The sequence below is a fragment of the Balaenoptera ricei genome, chromosome 1, assembly GCF_028023285.1.
Source record: "Balaenoptera ricei isolate mBalRic1 chromosome 1, mBalRic1.hap2, whole genome shotgun sequence".
NCBI lineage: Eukaryota > Metazoa > Chordata > Mammalia > Artiodactyla > Balaenopteridae > Balaenoptera > Balaenoptera ricei.
In genome coordinates this window covers 186,204,956-186,224,108 of record NC_082639.1, presented here as the reverse complement: position 1 = coordinate 186,224,108, position 19,153 = coordinate 186,204,956, and positions in this window count along the sequence as shown.

The following is a 19,153-nucleotide window of genomic DNA, read 5'->3' as shown; positions in this document are numbered from 1 at the left end:
GGTTCTTCTCCTTCATCACTTTAAGTATATCCTGCCACTCCCTTCTGGCTTGCAGAGTTTCTGCTGAAAGATCAGATGTTAACCTTATGGGGATTCCCTTGTGTGTTATTTGTTTTTTTTCCCTTGCTGCCTTTAATATGTTTTCCTTATATTTAATTTTTGACAGTTTGATTAATATGTGTCTTGGCGTGTTTCTCCTTGGGTTTATCCTGTATGGGACTCTCTGTGCTTCCTGGACTTGATTAACTATTTCCTTTCCCATATTAGGGAAGTTTTCAACTATAATCTCTTCAAATATTTTCTCAGTCCCTTTCTTTTTCTCTTCTTCTTCTGGGACCCCTATAATTCGAATGTTGGTGCGTTTAATGCTGTCCCAGAGGTCTCTGAGACTGTCCTCAGTTCTTTTCATTCTTTTTTCTTTATCCTGCTCTGCAGTAGTTATTTCCACCATTTTATCTTCCAGGTCACTTATCCTTTCTTCTGCCTCAGTTATTCTGCTATTGATCCCATCTAGAGTATTTTTAATTTCATTTATTGTGTTTTTCATCATTGCTTGATTCCTCTTTAGTTCTTCTACGTCCTTGTTAAATGCTTCTTGCATTTTGTCTATTCTATTTCCAAGATTTTGGATCATCCTTACTATCATTATTCTGAATTCTTTTTCAGGTAGACTACCTATTTCCTCTTCATTTGTTAAGTCTAGTGTGTTTTGACCCTGCTCCTTCATCTGCTGTGTGTTTTTCTGTCGTCTCATTTTGCTTATCTTACTGTGTTTGGGGTCTCCTTATCACAGGTTGCAGGTTTGTAGTTCCCGTTGTTTTTGGTATCTGTCCCCAGTGGCTAAGGTTGGTTCAGTGGGTTGTGTAGGCTTCCTGGTGGAGGGAACTAGTGCCTGAGCTCTGGTGGATGAGGCTGGATCTTGTCTTTCTGGTGGGCACGTCCACGTCTGGTGGTGTATTTTGGGGTGTCTGTGGCCTTATTATGATTTTAGGCAGCCTCTCTGCTAATGGATGAGGCTGTGTTCCTGTCTTGCTAGTTGTTTGGCATAGGGTGTTCAGCACTGTAGCTTGCTGGTCATTGAGTGATGCTGGGTCTTGATGTTGAGATGGAGATCTCTGAGAGATTTTTGCCGTTTGGTATTACGTGGAGCTGGGAGGTCTCTTGTGGACCAGTGTCCTGAAGTTGGCTCTCCCACCTCCGAGGTACGGCCCTGATGCCTGGCTGAAGCACCAAGAGCCTTTCGTCCACACGGCTCAGAGTAAAAGGGAGAAAAAATAGAAAGAAAGAAAGAAAGAAAGGAAGGAAGGAAGGAAGGAAGGAAGGAGGAAGGAAGGAAGGAAGGAAGGAAGGAAGGAAAGAAAGAAAGAAAGAAAGAAAGAAAGAAAGAAAAGAAAGAAAGAAGCTATAATATAGTGAAGTAAAATAAAGCTATTGTAAAGCAAAGCTATACAGACAAAATCTCCCCCAGAAGCATATACATATACACTCACAAAAAAAAAAGGAAAAGGGGAAAAATTAATATATCCTGCTCCCAAAGTCCACCTCCTGAATTTGGGATGATTCGTTGTCTATTCAGGTATTCAACAGATGCAGGCACATCAAGTTGTTTGTGGAGTTTTAATCCGCTTCTTCTGAGGCTACTGGGACAGATTTCCCCTCCTCTTCTCTGTTCGCACAGCTCCTGGGGATCAGCTTTGGATTTGGACCCGCCTCTGCGTGTAGGTCGCCTGAGGGCGTCTGTTCCCCGCCCAGACAGGACGGGGTTAAAGGAGCAGCTGCTTCGGGGACTCTGGCTCACCCAGGCCTCGGGGAGGGAGGGGTACAGAGGAGGCGGGGCGAGCCTGCGGCGTCAGAGGCTGGCGTGACGTTGCAGCAGCCTGAGGCGCACAGTGCGTTCTCCTTGGGGATGTTGTCCCTGGATCACGGGACCCTGGCAGTGGTGGGCTGCACGGGCTCCCGGGAGGGGCGGTGTGGAGAGTGACCTGTGCTCGCACACAGGCTTCTTGGAGGCGGCAGCAGCAGCCTTAGCGTCTCACGCCCGTCTCTGGGGTCCGCGCTGATAGCCGCGGCTCGCGCCAGTTTCTGGAGCTCGTTTAGGCGGCGCTCTGAATCCCCTCTCCTTGCGCGCCACGAAACAAAGAGGCAAGAAAAAGTCTCTTGCCTCTTCGGCAGCTGCAGACGTTTTCCCGGTCTCCCTCCCAGCCAGCTGTGGTGCGCTAACCCCTTCAGGCTGTGTTCACGCCGCCAACCCCAGTCCTCTCCCTGCGATCCGACCGAAGCCCGAGCCTCCGCTCCCAGCCCCGCCCGCCCCGGCGGGGGAGCAGAGAAGCCTCTCGGGCTGGTGAGCGCTGCTCGGCGCCGAGCCTCTGTGCGGGAATCTCTCCGTTTTTCCCTCTGCGCCCCTGTTGCTATGGGATCCGCGCTGTTAGCTGCGGCTCGCGCCCATCTCTGGAGCTCGTTTAGGCGGCGCTCTGAATCCCCTCTCCTCGCGCACCAGGAAACAGGGAAGAAAAAGTCTCTTGCCTCTTCGGCAGCTGCAGACTTTTTCCCGGACTCCTTCCCGGCTAGCTGTGGTGCACTAACCCCTTCAGGCTGTGTTCACGCCGCCAACCCCAGTCCTCTCCCTGCGACCGAAGCCCGAGCCTCAGCTCCCAGCCCCGCCCGCCCCGGCGGCTGAGCAGACAAGCCTCTCGGGCTGGTGAGTGCTGGTCAGCGCCGAGCCTCCGTGCGGGAAGTGCGGGAATCTCTCCGCTGTGCCCTCCTCACCCCTGTGGCTGCGCTCTCCTCCGTGGCTCCGAAGCTTCCCCCCTCTGCCACCCGCGGTCTCTGCCCGCGAAGGGGCTCCTAGTGCGTGGAAATCTTTCCTCCTTCACAGCTCCCTCCCACTGGTGCAGGTGCCGTCCCTATTCTTTTGTCTCTGTTATTTCTTTTTTCTTTTGTCCTACCCAAGTACGGGGGGAGTTTCTTGCCTTTTGGGAGGTCTGACGTTTTCTGCCAGCGTTCAGTGGGTGTTCTGTAGGAGCAGTTCCATGTGTAGATGTATTTCTACTGTATCTGTGGGAAGGAAGGTGATCTCCGCGTCTTACTCTTCCGCCATCTTCTCTCCTCCCCCCGTGATAGGGTTTTAAGAGCTGGGATGAGGAGGACACCTCACTGTCTCTGTGTTTGCTAATTGGCTTTACCCTGAAAAAAAAATCAATGTTCTCTTAACTTCATGATTAGAGGTAATTTTGCAGCTTGGAGCAAGGCACCCCTGACCAGAGAAGTTAGGCTTCTACCCTCCCACAAGAACTGGGGATAGAGGTGCTATCTTTTTTGATGACTACATTTCAAAGGGATGGCTCCCAAGTCCTTGAGAAAGACATTACTGGGTTGTAAAACAGGCAAGAGACTTTTAAAAAATTTACATCTAAAAGATGCAGAGAAAGGATTTACAGTGATAAGTTTTCTAAAGTAAACACTTTAAGAAAAGGGAGGTCCGGGGTCTAGAGTCAGGAAGAAGAAGTTTTTCTAAAATTAAGTCAAGCTGCAGAGAATGTTAAGGTCCTCTTGGTTAGGTACTTGTTATAATTATTTTTTTTATGTTCAACCAATCTATACAGGCAAAAGTTTGCATATGTTTTCCTGTTACTTCATGGTTGATTTTTTTTTTTAATTTAACTCTTTAATGCATCAGGAATTAACTTAGATTTAATAAGTGGAAGTGTCATTTTCTCATTCAAGTACCACTTGTATCACATACTACATTTTATATGTAATTGAGACTGTCTGCAGTTTTTATGTTTTCTTAATATGTCTGCCCATTTCTGCACCTGTAAGAAATATTTTGTGATATTTTAAGACAAATTATTCTGTAGTATATTATCGATCAAAAAATTACGTACAACCTAAAAGTTGAGAATTATGTTTTAATCGGGGCATGACTAAGGACTACAGCCCAGGATACAGCCTCTCAGATAGTTCTGAGGAACTGCTCTAAAGAGGTAAGGGAGGAACCAGGATATATAGGAGCTTTTGCTGAAAATAAAACATGTAGCTGAACATCAAAAGACTACTGCTAATCACAAAAATCAGACATCTCACGTTAATGATTTTAATGCTTTGCTATGTCTGGGAAGATGCAAGAGTCTGGGCTCACTAAAATTATTTCTTTGATGTGCATTTAACTATTTAGGGCCAGTATCCTGGTTTTCTCCATCCTAAGTTTCCCTCAGGGCACACCACTGGGGGCAGCTGCAGTGGCTGACGGCTTGATGGCTGCAACATTCTTTGTTTACTGAAATGGCAGGTGATATTCTTTTGTCCACAATATTCTTTCTATATTCCAGATATTTCTAGACTCTTACTGCATTTTTCCCATACACATAAAAATTGAAATAATCCTAAAAACTTTTTATCACCTTCTCATGTAAATCGTACTTGGTTTTTTATTCAAATTATTTTAATTGTATAAGTGTATTAAGGAAGAATTTAAGCCTTCCATTCAGGAATATGCTTGAGATACATATTTTCTTAAAATAGTTAAGATGTGTGGGTCCACTTTACATTCTTTGTAGAGTGTTACATAGTTATTCATATAGATTTTCACATCATATATATTTATATGTTGAAATATGGTTTTTTGTCTTTTGTTTTTTGTATGCATTTACATTATACAACTTATACTATTTGGTTATTTGGTCATTGTGTATATAATCCTAGTTTAATAATATAATAGGTAATTCACCTAAGGTTAGTTTATCCTGCTGCTTTGAAAAGTAAACAAAAGAAGAATATGGGAAGCTCAAACAAAAATGTCCATAAATTATAAAAGCAATTTAGAATAAACACAAAAAACATCATTCAAACTGTCAGCCAAACAGCTGCTGTACTAATTAGGAAAGGAGAATTTGATGTACAGTACATCTGTATTCCTTTTTCTGATCATAACTCATTAGAGATTTCATCTGTTGACACCAAAAGCTAGTTCTATAAACTACGATGGATGCAGTTAAAAAATAAAATACTAACATATAGTTGTCTATAAATAAAATGAAAGTGTTGTACAGGGTTTTATTTATACGTGGTAAGATGTGACATTTGCTTTTTGATAGGCTTCGTAAAATGCAGTTTAGTCCATTTGAAGCTACTTAATTATGTAATAATTATTTTAATATTAGAAGTAATTATCAGATATTACATGTACTTGGTTAATTAGGTTTCCATTTGCTAATGCAGCATTATTATGCTTCTTTCATCAGAACTGGAAATATAGTTCATCTATTTTGTAATTATAGAAAATGACAAAAGTAATCACACTCTGATTTCAGAACGTTAAACAAGACATTAGCGTGGTTCATTGGACAAGATTTCATGAAACAACGATCATGTTTCCAACAATCCTAGGTGTGTGTCTTTGAACAAAATGCTGTGCCCTGATGTAGTTATCTCCAACAGAGTACTTTAAAGTCACCCAAGACTCTTCAGCTCAGTTATGCTTCTGTTCCGTTGAATACAGTTTACAAATAACAGTTAAGTGTGGTGAACAAGGAGATCTCCCAGAAACATCCTTCAAGATATTATTAAGTGCTCATGTGATAGGCTTACTTTAATAAAATACCATATACTAGTGGCTTAAGCAACAGACATTTATTTCTCACAGTTCTGGGGGCTAAGAAGTCCGAGATCAGGGTACCAGCATAATTGGGTTCTGGTGAGAGCTCTCTTCCTGGCTTTCAGAGGGCTTCTTTCTTGCTATATCCTCGCATGGTAGAGAGGGAAGCTCTGGTGCCTTTCTACTCTTATAGGGTCAATGACCCCATCACAGGAATTCTGCTCGTGTGACTTCATCTAGACCTAATTACTTCCCAAGGACACATTTCCTAATACCATCATTTGGGGATTAAGGCTTCAGCATATGAATTGGGGGGTGGACACAAATATTCAGTTCATAACATAATCTATGTATTTTCTCTACATTTCTGCCATATTCTGCCCTCTCACTGATACCACATGGTCAGTATTTTATATCCCCTAACCTCTACCTAGATCAAAATAAGAAAAAGGTAATAAAATGTAATAAAGTCTCTATGTAATAAAAGTTCAATGAAATCAAGATTCAATGTTCACCAAAGTGAAATACAGAAGAATTTCCATAAGAACTGGAAGAATTTAATTTTATGGTTATTTTTGTTTTATTACTTTTTTCTTCTACTCAAAACCTATTTAGCTCAAAACTAAGTGTGACTAGAATTAGGTGAAGCTGAAGGAGAATTCCTGGAAAGTAAAAAGTGGAGAGACAGGAGGCTTTGAAGAGAAATCAAGAAGACATTCAGTCTCCAAGATTCAAAAAACAAAATGGACATGACCTGGCACCTAAGTGTCCTCCTGCGTGGCTACCTTATCATCCCATTCCCCATTAACTACCTACCATTCTCATTTGTAAGGAGTCAAGCTGTGCCCTCTTCTGTTTATCCAGTGGGGTTTGAAACAAACACTCTTATGGGTTGAATTATGTACCTCCAAAATTCATATGTTGAAATCATAATTCCAAGTATCTCAGAATGTGTCCTCTAGGGTCATGCAGATGTAACTAGTTAAGATGAATCCTGGAATTGAATGACCCCTAATCCAAAATGACTAGTGTCCTTAGAAAAAGGAGAAATCTGGGCAAAGACACACATGGAGAAAATATCATGTAAAGATAAAGGCAGAAATCATGGTGATGGAGCAAAAGCCAAGGAATGCCAGTGAATGCCAGTAAACATTAGAAGCTAGGAGAGAGGCAAGGAACAGACTCTTCTCACAGCTTCCAGAAGGAACCAACATGTTTAATATCTTGACCTCTAATGTCCAGCCTCCAAAACTGTGAGACAATAAATTTTTCTTACTTGAACCACCTAGTTTGTGGTACTTTCTTTGGGAACCCCAGGAAAGTAATACAAACACTATATTACAGAATATTTAAGCAATTAGGAAATGAATTCACTTGTGGGATACTCAGACTTCCACAGGCCCATTTCAAAACCAAATCCATAGTATTTATATCATGTTATGAAAATATTTTAACAATGGACTGACACTGGGTTGATAACATCTTTACTTCTATCATTTACAACATTTATCAAGGAGTTTGGAAAACAGTCCCAATTCCAAGCTTGATCGGCAAGAATGAAAAAAGAAATAATGATGAATACCTAATTGCATTCTTTCTAACACTTTCTCTGCCCAGAACTGATTATGCTGGTCTCTTAAGGTAAGCTACAATAGTTAGCTCAATATTGACCAAAACATCCTTATTATGTAGTAAGAAGAGAGATCCTTGGGAATATTTTATACTCAGGTGTTATATTTTTATTCTGCACATGAAAACATTAGTCTATTATGCAAGAGTGATCTACAAGTAAATAAGTCATAATACTATGGCTTTTAACCAAGATTTAAAGACTACTCTGGTGCTGAAACTTTCCCTAAAGATCTTTAAAGAATACAACAGACCTTAGCAGGTTTGAGGTTACACATAAATTAAGACCTACTTTCTTTGTCAGATCTGTGGTTAGAAATATGACTTGAGTTTAACTTGCTGAAGTTCCAATGAAGTTGAAAATTAGTAACCAATGTAAGTATTTTTAAGTCAATTTAAAATAAAAAGCTGCAAGGATTAATTTTCACTCAACACAACATGTATCACATGGTCTCTGGCAGTTTTAAAAATCTTGACCTTTTGATTTCATGAGCTTCCTATTTGACATTGTGTTTTAAGATTTTATGACATTTTTGAAGGCTCTTTTTAAGACAGCCTTCTGAGTTGCTTTAAAGCAACAGCATTAACACAAAAAAATCTGTTTGTCAAGGGCAATTTAGGATAGAATATTTATGAAAATAAACTTGTAAACACAGAATCACCCTAAATCAGTTAGCTTTTTTTTTTTTTTTTTGCTTCAGCATTATATAAATCTTCTTCCTAGTGACTTCAAAGTGTTAAGGTAGCTTCCAAAAGAGATTGATTTAGCCACTGTCTGTGTGCTCAATTTCCAAAAATGACTTATAAAATATACATGAGTTAGATCTTTTTACTTTATTATTGACATAAAAGAAACTATATCCTGAAATATTGTAGCAATTTTCACTGGTTTTAAAACTATAAAAAAAAAAGAAATTAAGAATATTTATAACTTCCCCAAATTTAGTCCTTGGTTCATGTGCATAAAGCCTAGTTCCTGATGAATTTCTATAAAATTGTATAATAGCAACAACAATGCCAATAACAAAAATAACATGTGGGGATTTAAATTGGTAAAGGAGAACCAAGGAAAAATCAAGAAGAAACAAAGTCAATTCAATAGGTTGGTCAGATTTCAGGATGGTATTCATATGACATAGGACATTAACTATTGACCTGATTTATTTGGGTAATTACTTTGACTACAAAAGGTGTCACTTTTGCCTTTATTCTCTGTGGAATTCATTCTCAAAATTGTATATACTGTTGAAGGAAAAAAAAACATACAATTTCTACCTGCAGGATCTTTTAGTAATGATTAAATGATTAATTGTTTTATTCTAATAGGTTCCCCCGCCCTATATATGGGACTATAAATATTATTTAGTTGGAGAGAAGAACAATTTAAATAGGAAAAACACTATATTTTTAATCTATGTTGTAGAACAAATTACTCCAACTCTTATGAGGCCAAAACACCCAACATCTTTTAGCTCAGTTTCTGTGGTACAGGAAACCAGTTACAGTTTAGCACTAGTCTCCGGCTCAAGGTTACTCATGGACTTGCAGGCAAGCTGTCAACCAAAGCTGTGGTCTTTTCTGAAGGCTCTACCAAGAGGGAGATTCTGCATCCCAGTTACCGTGTGGTTATTGGTAGGACATGGTTTCTCATCATGTGAACATCTCCTTGAGCTTTCCTAATGACACAGCAAATGGTTTCCCCAGGACAATGCAAGGCAAAGATGAGAGAACACCAAAGACCACTTTGGTGGCCACCAATTTTTATAACTTAATTTCACTGTGACATCCCATAATTTCTGCCACAGTTTATTTGTTAAAGGTGCATCAGTAAGTCCAGCCTACACTAAGGGCAGGAGGGATTAACAGCTGTGTCAGAAGGCAGGGATAACTGGGGCAACCTCAGTGTCCACCTACCATGACCATCAGAGCCCGTGTATATGTCCAGTAAGTACTTCAGCAAAATAAAGGGTACAGATGTATTTTAAAAATAAAATGTAATGTCTTTACCAATGAAAAGTAATGCATGCACACACATACACACATAGAGCATTATAAATGCATCTTATATTTTATACTATTTTATGCATATTAAATTAGATAATATATTACATGTTAGCAGAACAACTAAAATTGGGAACATAGTGCAGGCAAAGAAGACTGCTGCTCTGGGAATTGGAGATAGCAAGGCAGTGCAGTAATAGGCTTATTTGCATAAAAACCAAGGCCAGCTATGGAATTCATTTAAGACAGACTTAGGTACTAATGGGTTCCAAGAATTTGTGATCAGAACAACAATTAGAGATGGCATTTGCTTTTTACCTTCAAGATGAAACCCCGTGAAAGTAGGAATTTACCATGAAGAAGCAGAGAGAAAGAATCTCTGGGATTCCAATTATCTTGTGTTATGAAATAACTTTATTTTCAGCATTAAATACTATTTCTTGAATTCCTCTAGCTAGGTCTATCACTATTTCAAATATATTTACAGAAAATGCTGTAAAAATAAAGGGTGCATCTGACTCTCAGGAGAATAGCTATCAAAAGTACTTGCTATAACTTTCACATTTACATCTGACAAGAGGAATTCTCCCTATTAGAGATTAAAAGTGTTGAAAGTAAAATAGTCAGAACAAAGTCATTTAAGCATCCATGCATAGAAAAAGGATTATTAAAGAATTTAAAAAAAGGAATGCTTCATACTTCACCTCCAAATATTCAACACTAGAATAGAATTGTGTAGAACAGTTGGAGAAAAAGGCTTGTAATCCATGCTTTTAAACTCAGCCATGTAGCATCCATATGTGAAACAACAGATACATGTGATCACAGATACAATAATTGAGGAAATATCACACCCATGTATATTTCCCAAGGTGAGAATAATTAAAGATTTAATCCAACCATTTATAAATATAGGCAACAGTAAATAATTCTACAGTGGAATACTATGGTATAAAAGGACATACAGTAGGCATTGAAAAGAAGTAAATATTGTAGTCTATCTGAATATATATTATTAATGTGGAGATAAAATAGAAAGAAGAACCATAAACAATTTGTAAGCAAACATATGTAAAAACAAAACAAAGATTTTAATACTAAAAATCTGGTTATGAAGCCTACATATTGCCAATAAATAGAGTTTTGGAAGGATATAGGAAATTAAAGTATCTATGTTTTGAAAATTCATGGGTGATTACCAAGAGATATTCTTTTCTTTGCAATTAAAAATTATATAAATACAGGTGCAATAATTTGAATTTTAAATATAAAAATTATGGTGAATACTTCCCAAATCATTAGATTAAAACTTGTCAATCATTGAATATATGTTATAAAAGAGAAAAACAAATAAAAATAAGAAAGCATAGAACTATACAAAACAAAAATTGTGATGTACAAATTATATACACATTCTTTGCCAACAAATTAAAATGGATTTATATTTTCTATGAAAAGAAAGTTTAATTTAAATAAAAATTAAAAATAAAGCTCTGTGGCTTCAATAATAAAAGTGTCTTTAATATAATGATCTAGAATAGATAAAGGCAACAGTAGTACAGAAAACATTAAATTCTGCCTATAGCAGCCCTAAGAAGTTGGGCAAAGTTTATCTGATCTCTACACATTTATGTGGACTTCAAAAATGAAGTTAAGGACTCACCAAAGAACAGAAACCTGGTAAACACTGCAGGGCTCTTGATTGGACCTTAAAGGGCTACACATTGGATATGATTGAAAGCAAAATAGAGTAACTTACCCTAAAACTAAAACTAAGTTTTGAAAAACCTCATTCTGATATTTGATTAAAGTATACCTGTCTCTACCCTCACTGTGTGCTAAAAGAAGAAAATATGACCTGGAAGAAGATAATCTCATCTGACTAAAGATGAGATTAATCTCATCTTTAAACTAAAGATTTTATATATCATATCAATCATGTTTCATCCTGCTTGCTTAATAAAAAATAATCAGACTTTTAAAAAGCATGAATTGATCAAAACTGGAAAAAAAAACCAATACAAACTCATATGAAATTTAGATATCTAAGTTACATTCAGTGTTTAAAACAACTGTGATTCAATTGTACAAGAAAGTAAAGAATAAAATTGAGAACATGAGAAGAGACTTGGAAGTCATAAGAACCAAATATAATAACTAAAGTTAAAAACCCAGTAGATTGAGATATCATCAGGTTAGACATAGCTAAAGAGAAATTTAACAAACTGGAAGATAGGTGAGATAAAAAGTAGACTGTCATGTACAAAGTAAAAAAAAAAAAAATTGAAAATAGAGAATAAAAGCATCGGGTCTATGTGGATATAGTGATTCACAATCATGTGTGTTGTTAGGGTTCTAAAAGTATAGGAGAAAGAGAATAGGATAGAAACAATAGTAGGAGGAAAAAAAAAAAAAAACCAGAAAACTTTTCAGAACTGATGTCATATTATAGTGCTTCTTAAAACCAAAAGTTCAAGTTAGTAGAGAAAAAAAAAATTTGAGAAAAGAATATATCCTTGTACATATGTATTAACAGAAAACAATGCAATATTAAGAAGTAAATAGAATATAGAAATAGAAGAGAAAGAGAAACTAGAAATGAAAATAAAAACTAGAATTATAGCAAATAGAAAACACAAAGGAATGTGAAATTGATCAATATATATTTATGTTTATATTGAATATTGAATATAAATAGACTAAATAATCCAGTTAAAAGACAAAGATTTATTCCACTTAAATATGGACTCTAAAAAACAAAAACAAAAAACTGAACTCATAGGTACAGGGAACAGCTTGGTGGTTGCCAGAGGTTTGGGAGGGTGGGATGGGACACGTGAAATGGGTGAAGGTGATTAAAAGGTACAAACTTCTAGGGGCTTCCCTGGTGGCGCAGTGGTTGAGAATCTGCCTGCCAATGCAGGGGACACGGGTTCGAGCCCTGGTCTGGGAAGATCCCACATGCCGCGGAGCAACTCGGCCCGTGAGCCACAATTACTGAGCCTGCGCGTCTGGAGCCTGTGCTCCGCAACGAGAGGCCGCGATAGTGAGAGGCCCACGCACCGCGATGAAGAGCGGCCCCCGCTTGCCACAACTAGAGAAAGCCCTCGCATGGAAACGAAGACCCAACACAGTCATACATACATACATACATACATACATAAATAAAAAGAATGTAAGCAGACAAGAATAGCATTAAAAAAAAAAAAAAAAAAGGTACAAACTTCTGGTTATAAAATAAGTCTTAGGGATGTAATGGACAACATGGTGACTACAGTTAATAATGCTGTACTGGACATTTGAAAGTTGCTAAGACAGTAGATTTTTTAAATTCTCATCACAAGAAAAATATTGTAACTGTGTGGTGATGGATGTTACCTAGACTTACTGTGGTGATCATTTTGCAATATGTACATATATTAAATCATGTTGTACGGCTGAAACATAATGATATATGTCAATTATACCTCAATAAAAAAAGAATAGGAAGAGACATCCAGAGATGTCTCCCTTCATGCACACGCAGAGGAAAGGACATGTGAGGACACAGTGAGAAGGACCACCTGCCAGCCAGGAGGAGAAGCCTCACCAGAAACCAACCCTGCTGGCACTTTGATCTTGGACTTCCAGTTTCCTTCCTTCTCCAGAATACTGAGAAAATAAATGTCTGTTGTTTAAGCCATGAAAACTGTGTTATCTATTTTACAGCAGCCTGAGCTAACTAATACAGTGTCTAAGAAGAGATGCCAAATTGGCAGCTGGACATATGGGGCTGCAGTTCAGGAAATAGGAGTAGGTAAGAGATGTAAATTTGTGCAACATCATCAGAGAGATGCTGTTTAAAGTCATGAGGCTAGATGAGATTGCCTATGGAGGTTGTGTGACAGAGATAAGAACATGACAAAGGACCAGACCCTATGACCACTTATGCTTAGAGGTTGAGGACATGAGGAGGAATCAGTAAAGAAGACTGAGAAGTGACCAGTGAGACAGGAGGAAAATCAGGAGAGTAAAGGGTCCTGGAAGCTGAATGAAGAAAGGATTTTAATGAAGAGAGAGTGGCCATCAATGTCCAGTGCTGTTGATGGGTTTAATAAATTAAGAACTGAGAACTGACCATTGGATTTAGCAGCATGGAGGTCACTGGTGACCTAGACAAGAGCATTTGATTTAGCTTGGGTTCCCTGATGATAAAAGCAAAAGGGGAACCTAATGGATTCTACAAGTATCATTATCTTTCAGAAAGAAATCTACCAAATTTTCAAGACACCCAACTTTTACCAAGGAATTTTCATATGAGTTCTTACAAAAGGGGAATTGGGTAATTAAAGAAAGACAAAGTTTGTCAGATTGGATATAAAAATAAATTAAAACAACTATATGTTGCTTGTAGAATATAAATACAATGGAATACTACTCAGGCATAAAAAAAATGGAATATTGCCATTTGCAGCAACATGGATAGACCTTTAGATTATCATATTAAGCGGAGTAATTAAGAAAGAGAAAGACAAATATCCTATGATATCAGTTATATGTGGAATCTAATATATGACACAAATGAACTTATCTACTAGACAAACAGACTCACAGACATAGAGAACAGACTTGTGGTTGCCAAGGGAAAGCGGGAGTGGGAGAGGGATGGATTGGGAGTTTGGGATTAGCAGATGCAAACTATTACTATATAGAGAATGAATAAACAATGAGGTTCTACTGTATAGCACAGGGAAGTATATTCAATATCCTGTGATAAACCATAATGGAAAAGAATATGAAATAAATGTGCACACATACACACATATATATGTATAACTGAGTCACTTTGTTGTACAGTAGAAATTAACACAACTTTGTAAATCAACTAAACTTCAATAAAATAAAAAGAATAGTAATTCATAAAAAACCTCTCATAAATATTGATGCAAACATCCTAAATACATATTAACAAAGCTAATTTATTAATATAGAAAAAGGTTTGAGCCATATTTGATGTATTACTGAAATGCACGTTTGGTAAAATTGTTAAAATTCAATCAAATAATTCATAACATCAAGAGATAAAAGGGGTGTGAAACATGATAATCCCCAAATATGAAGAAAAAAGGATGTGACAAAATATAACATCTACTTATGTTACAAAACACAAGGGAAAAAAAGTTCATAGCAAACTAGAAATAGAACATATTTAATGTAAGGTCACCTACAGAAACAATCTATAGAAAACGTCATTCTTAATGGTTATATTTTGAAAGATTTCTCACAACTATGGGTACAAAAATAAATATCCCAAAATCCTAGTCCTCTTAATATTGTATCAGAGGTCAGAGCCTATAAAATAGTAACAGTACTGGTGATAATAACAAGTATAACTACTATGTAATAGTAATCAGTATAGCAGGTTAAAAGGACTCAAAAGAATCCTCCCAGGGGACAATACTGTGGAATGTCATCATGACCTTCCAGCATGCATACAACAGGACAAAGAATAAAATAAAAGATAGACATTAGGAGGAGAAGAGATGTTTGATAAGCCTCTAGAAGTGTCCCTCTCATACCTGGGAAGACAGAAGCAGATGGAGGTGCAAAGTTTGCAAAGTAGAATGGAGCAACATTCAGCTAAGAGTATTTCTATAGCTTAAGGTAGCAAAGAAAGAATCCAGTTTGTTTGCTGAACCCAAGAGAGGTTTGTGCTTGGGAGACAGTGGCTGGTAGAATGAGACCTAGGATTTAAATGGAGGATTCTGGTAGTCAGAAGTCAGTATATGGTATAATCAACCTCTCACTACATTCTACCTCATTTCATAAATCTGGCTATTAGGGATTCATCTCCAAGCAAGAAATCCAGATGATTGTTTTCTAAAAAGAAAGAAATGAATTAGGTCAAGCCAAGCAAACTAGACCGCGAGTCGGTTCCCCAAGACCAGTTGTTCCGTTTGCTGTCATCTTGAGATGAACTAGGGTGCTCTGCTCTCTTCCCAGAATACAGGGAAGCGTGTCAGTTAAAAAAGCACAGGACACTTACACAGAAGCTGTCACCTGGTCTTTGAAATCACCACCATTCTTACCGGTTTTAATTTCCTGTCTTCTCTGAAAACGTGTTGCTCTCCATGCCAAATGCTGATACTTTGTAAAGGCTCACATCAGTTTTTGCCTAAATTCTATAATGCCATCTTCCTATTCAGCCTTTTGTCTCCTGTCTCTCTCACTTCTCACACTAATGTTAATTCCCTATTCTGTGAACTTTTGAACTCATGCGTCTGGTCACGTCATTCTTTTAAAATCCTTTATGAGGGGTTTCCATGGTATTTAAATGATATCTAAATAGTTCACATGACCTAGAAAGCCCTGCATTATCTGGACACTGAGAACTTTTTACAATTACCACATGGAAATACTCCTTCTCACTCCCTAGCTGCCACCTCACCCTCCAAACCTCTCTCTTTATACATACTGGCTTCCTCTAAGGTGTCTGACCATGCTTCCTAACTGTAGAGATTTGCAAAGTGGCTGAAATTGTAGCCTCTCTCTCAATTGCTTGCCCAGCTAAGCTCTACTCAATGTAAAGACTAGGAGCAAGTCCTTAAAAGAGAGACTTTATTGGGGAAGATGTTTGTAAAGCATTCAGACTGGCTGGGTTCTCCTGTCACATGCTTTGTGGAACACTGAACATCAATGCAGTACTTGGAAAAGATTATCCAAGAGAATTACCATAGGCAGAAACCAATAAACAAATGAAAAGCAAGTATGACTGAAATGCTACCATAGCATTATGTTCCAAAAGGACAATTTCTCCAGATTCTGCACACCTATGTATCTAGTTAGTTACGTAACTCTAACATCATCCATAGATAACCAAATCAATGTATATAAATTAAGTTCGTAAAGATTCTATCAAAAGAAGTAACAATATTATTAACACATTCTAAGATTCTCATCAAGACTATATAATTTTAAGTTTTTCTATGAATAAATTATCACTAGTTACATTCAGAAAGAACAGGTAACAATAACTGACCCTGGGAAAGGGAATAATGTGGTAGGTGACAAGGGTATAAAGAGGATTCACTTTAAAGGTTTAGTCCTGGAACTTTTGAATTTTGATCCATGGCTATACTTTACCTACTAAGAATATTTTTTAATTATATTAACAAAAAGATACCAACATTTTTTTAAAAGTTATTGACTTTAAAGTTTTTCTAATGGTCTGATAATTCATATTGCTAACATAGCTCCATTATATTTTAGAGCTTTGTCAGAAAATATGGCAAAATTTGGAGCAGTTTTGTATCTTGGAAATAGCATCAGGACATAGGAGTTAAATTATGTTTGAATCCCTAGTAAATTTGAGTCTCAGATATCAGCAGTATTTACTAGAGAAAAACATTTAATATCTAAGCCTGTTTGTTTGTATTTTTAATCTGTAAAGTGGAGTTAGTATATCCTTGCCTTTAGAATAATTAAAGTCAGTGACAGAAATTTATATAAAGCATGTCACAGGGCTAAATACATGTTAGATGCTCACTGTGGCTAACAGAATATTAAATAAAAGCAGTGTTTGTTTTTCTCACTGTGATAACTGGAGACTCATTATTATGGTAGTTTGATCAACAAAGTCAACATATATAATTATGAAAAATTACTATACAATATTGATAATTATCTAGAATGTTGCAAAGCCAAATGTGTTTATTATTTCCTTCCAAAACATATAATCAAATTATATTGCTTGGCTTTAAATGTTTTGTTAATTTTTTTTCAGTAGCTAACATTGTCAAACATATTAAGCAGAATTCTATCATTTTCTTTTCATATAAAACTCACAGTAATATATGCATACCTTCTGCTTTGTACTGAAGGGAAAATTGGGGTCTTTGACTTTTGTAAGAAACCCAATTATATAGCTAGAATTATGCTGCAAACACATGTCATAGATATATGCAACAATAAATTTGCTCGATATTGCCATTTTTTCCACTTTCAATGAAAATCCAATTTCCATTTTAATGAAGTTTTCTGAAAATACTATATCGTATATATTTTAATATTAAAATCTATGCAAGTCTTACTCTGTTGGTAAAATAAGTATTTTTATTTGTGCTATATCAATTCTATCTGTATTTTATAGGTTATCCTTTGTATATAAAGATAACACTATTAACCAGCCATCAACTGGGAAAGCACATTTACTTGTTTTGTCAGTAACAGTGAAAGTTTTGCCCTGAGCAGTCTTCATCCATGCATCTAACTCCTTTTGTGACAAATAGTATACTTTTGTGAGACCTGAATACTTGCAAGTCTATGACTAGAGAAAACAATCGTGCTGTTTGTGATTTAGCCCGGTCTTCATATCAGAACTGAAAATAACTTAATACAATAATAAAATGCTTTATAACAGCTGGATTACTTAATAGAAGTAAGGATGTTTTTACACAGATTAACACTTAAGCTATCCATGAAATAAAATAAGTGAATAAACATAAAACTTTAACTTCCAATTATTAAAAAATAAGTGTTGGCTATTTGAAGCTGTTTTTGTTGTTTTAAAGAGTTCACTTCACAGAGTACACATAAGACTCAGACACCAGTATTGTTCTTGTAGTTCCTGCTGTTCTACAGGACTGGAATCTTAGAATAGGAGTCACAATATGTATTCAATATCAAAGAAAAGCTTTGATATGATGTTCCCTATATAAGAATTGTTTACTATATTTTATTTATCCATTCACCTAATTGAAAATTGAATCTTTAGTAATTACAGATGAGGTAAATATGAATTAGATACAGAGTCATGGACATGGCAGGACTGAGAGTATAGAAAGAAAATGTGCACACCTATGTATCCACCTGGTTTCATAACTCTATCCATAGATATCCAACTTAATTCACATGTTATTAAAGATTCTATCAAAAGAAGTAACAATATTATCCAATAAAATTACCATAGGTAGAAACAAATACACAAACAAAAAGCAAGTATAACTGAAATGCTACCATAACAATTTATTCCAAAAGGACAATTTGTCCAGATTCTGAAGATTTCTGCAGTGTCTGGCTACGAACACAGAATTTCTTAAAATAATCCAAGAGAGCACACAGATATGAGGAATGGCCAATATTATGTGAAAACAACAAAAAAATTAATTTAAATAAATATGTAGTTTAGTTTAAATAGTAAATTCGTAAACACATCCAGTAATTGCTTATGTGTTTTGAGTTAAAATTCCTAGCAAGTTTTACTTAATAGGCAAATAGGATCAACTAATACAATTGCTTGGAATCAAGAGTGAGAAAATTAAATTTATTCAATTATTTGTTTGACAATTTTATTAGGAACTCTCCTATATTTTCAGCACTCTTATAGAAAGTGGGATGGGATTATCTGAGTGAATAAAATGGACAAAGCCCCTGCCTCATGGAGTTTACCTTCTGATATAACACAATATTAAAGTAAATAAGTAATATGACACCAGGAAGTGACCCACTGATACAGAGTAAAGAGGGAAAGAGATAATATTTAGATGTTTTTCTTAGATGTTTTGAAAATCAATTTTCCCATGCTATAATTAGTGCGGATACTTTAGAGAATTTGAGAAGATAATATGATCATTTGGGGGAGGATTATCACTTGAACTCAAATGTTAATAAAGCTATTCCTTAGTGAAAATAAATATTTTATACAATATTTTCTTGGTATTTATTCATTAAATTATGAGACTATTATTTCCTGAATTGGTGTGTAAGACTAATGTGTTGGGACAGGCAAATTTTGCAAAAAGTAGAGGACATACATAAGTATATAGTATCATTTGAGGTGAAGGAATAGAGAAAAATTGATATACTTTTTATTTTTGGAAAGAGTACATATGTATATATAGTAGTAAACTACACATAGTATAAAATTAACCATATTTAATTGTACAGATTGGT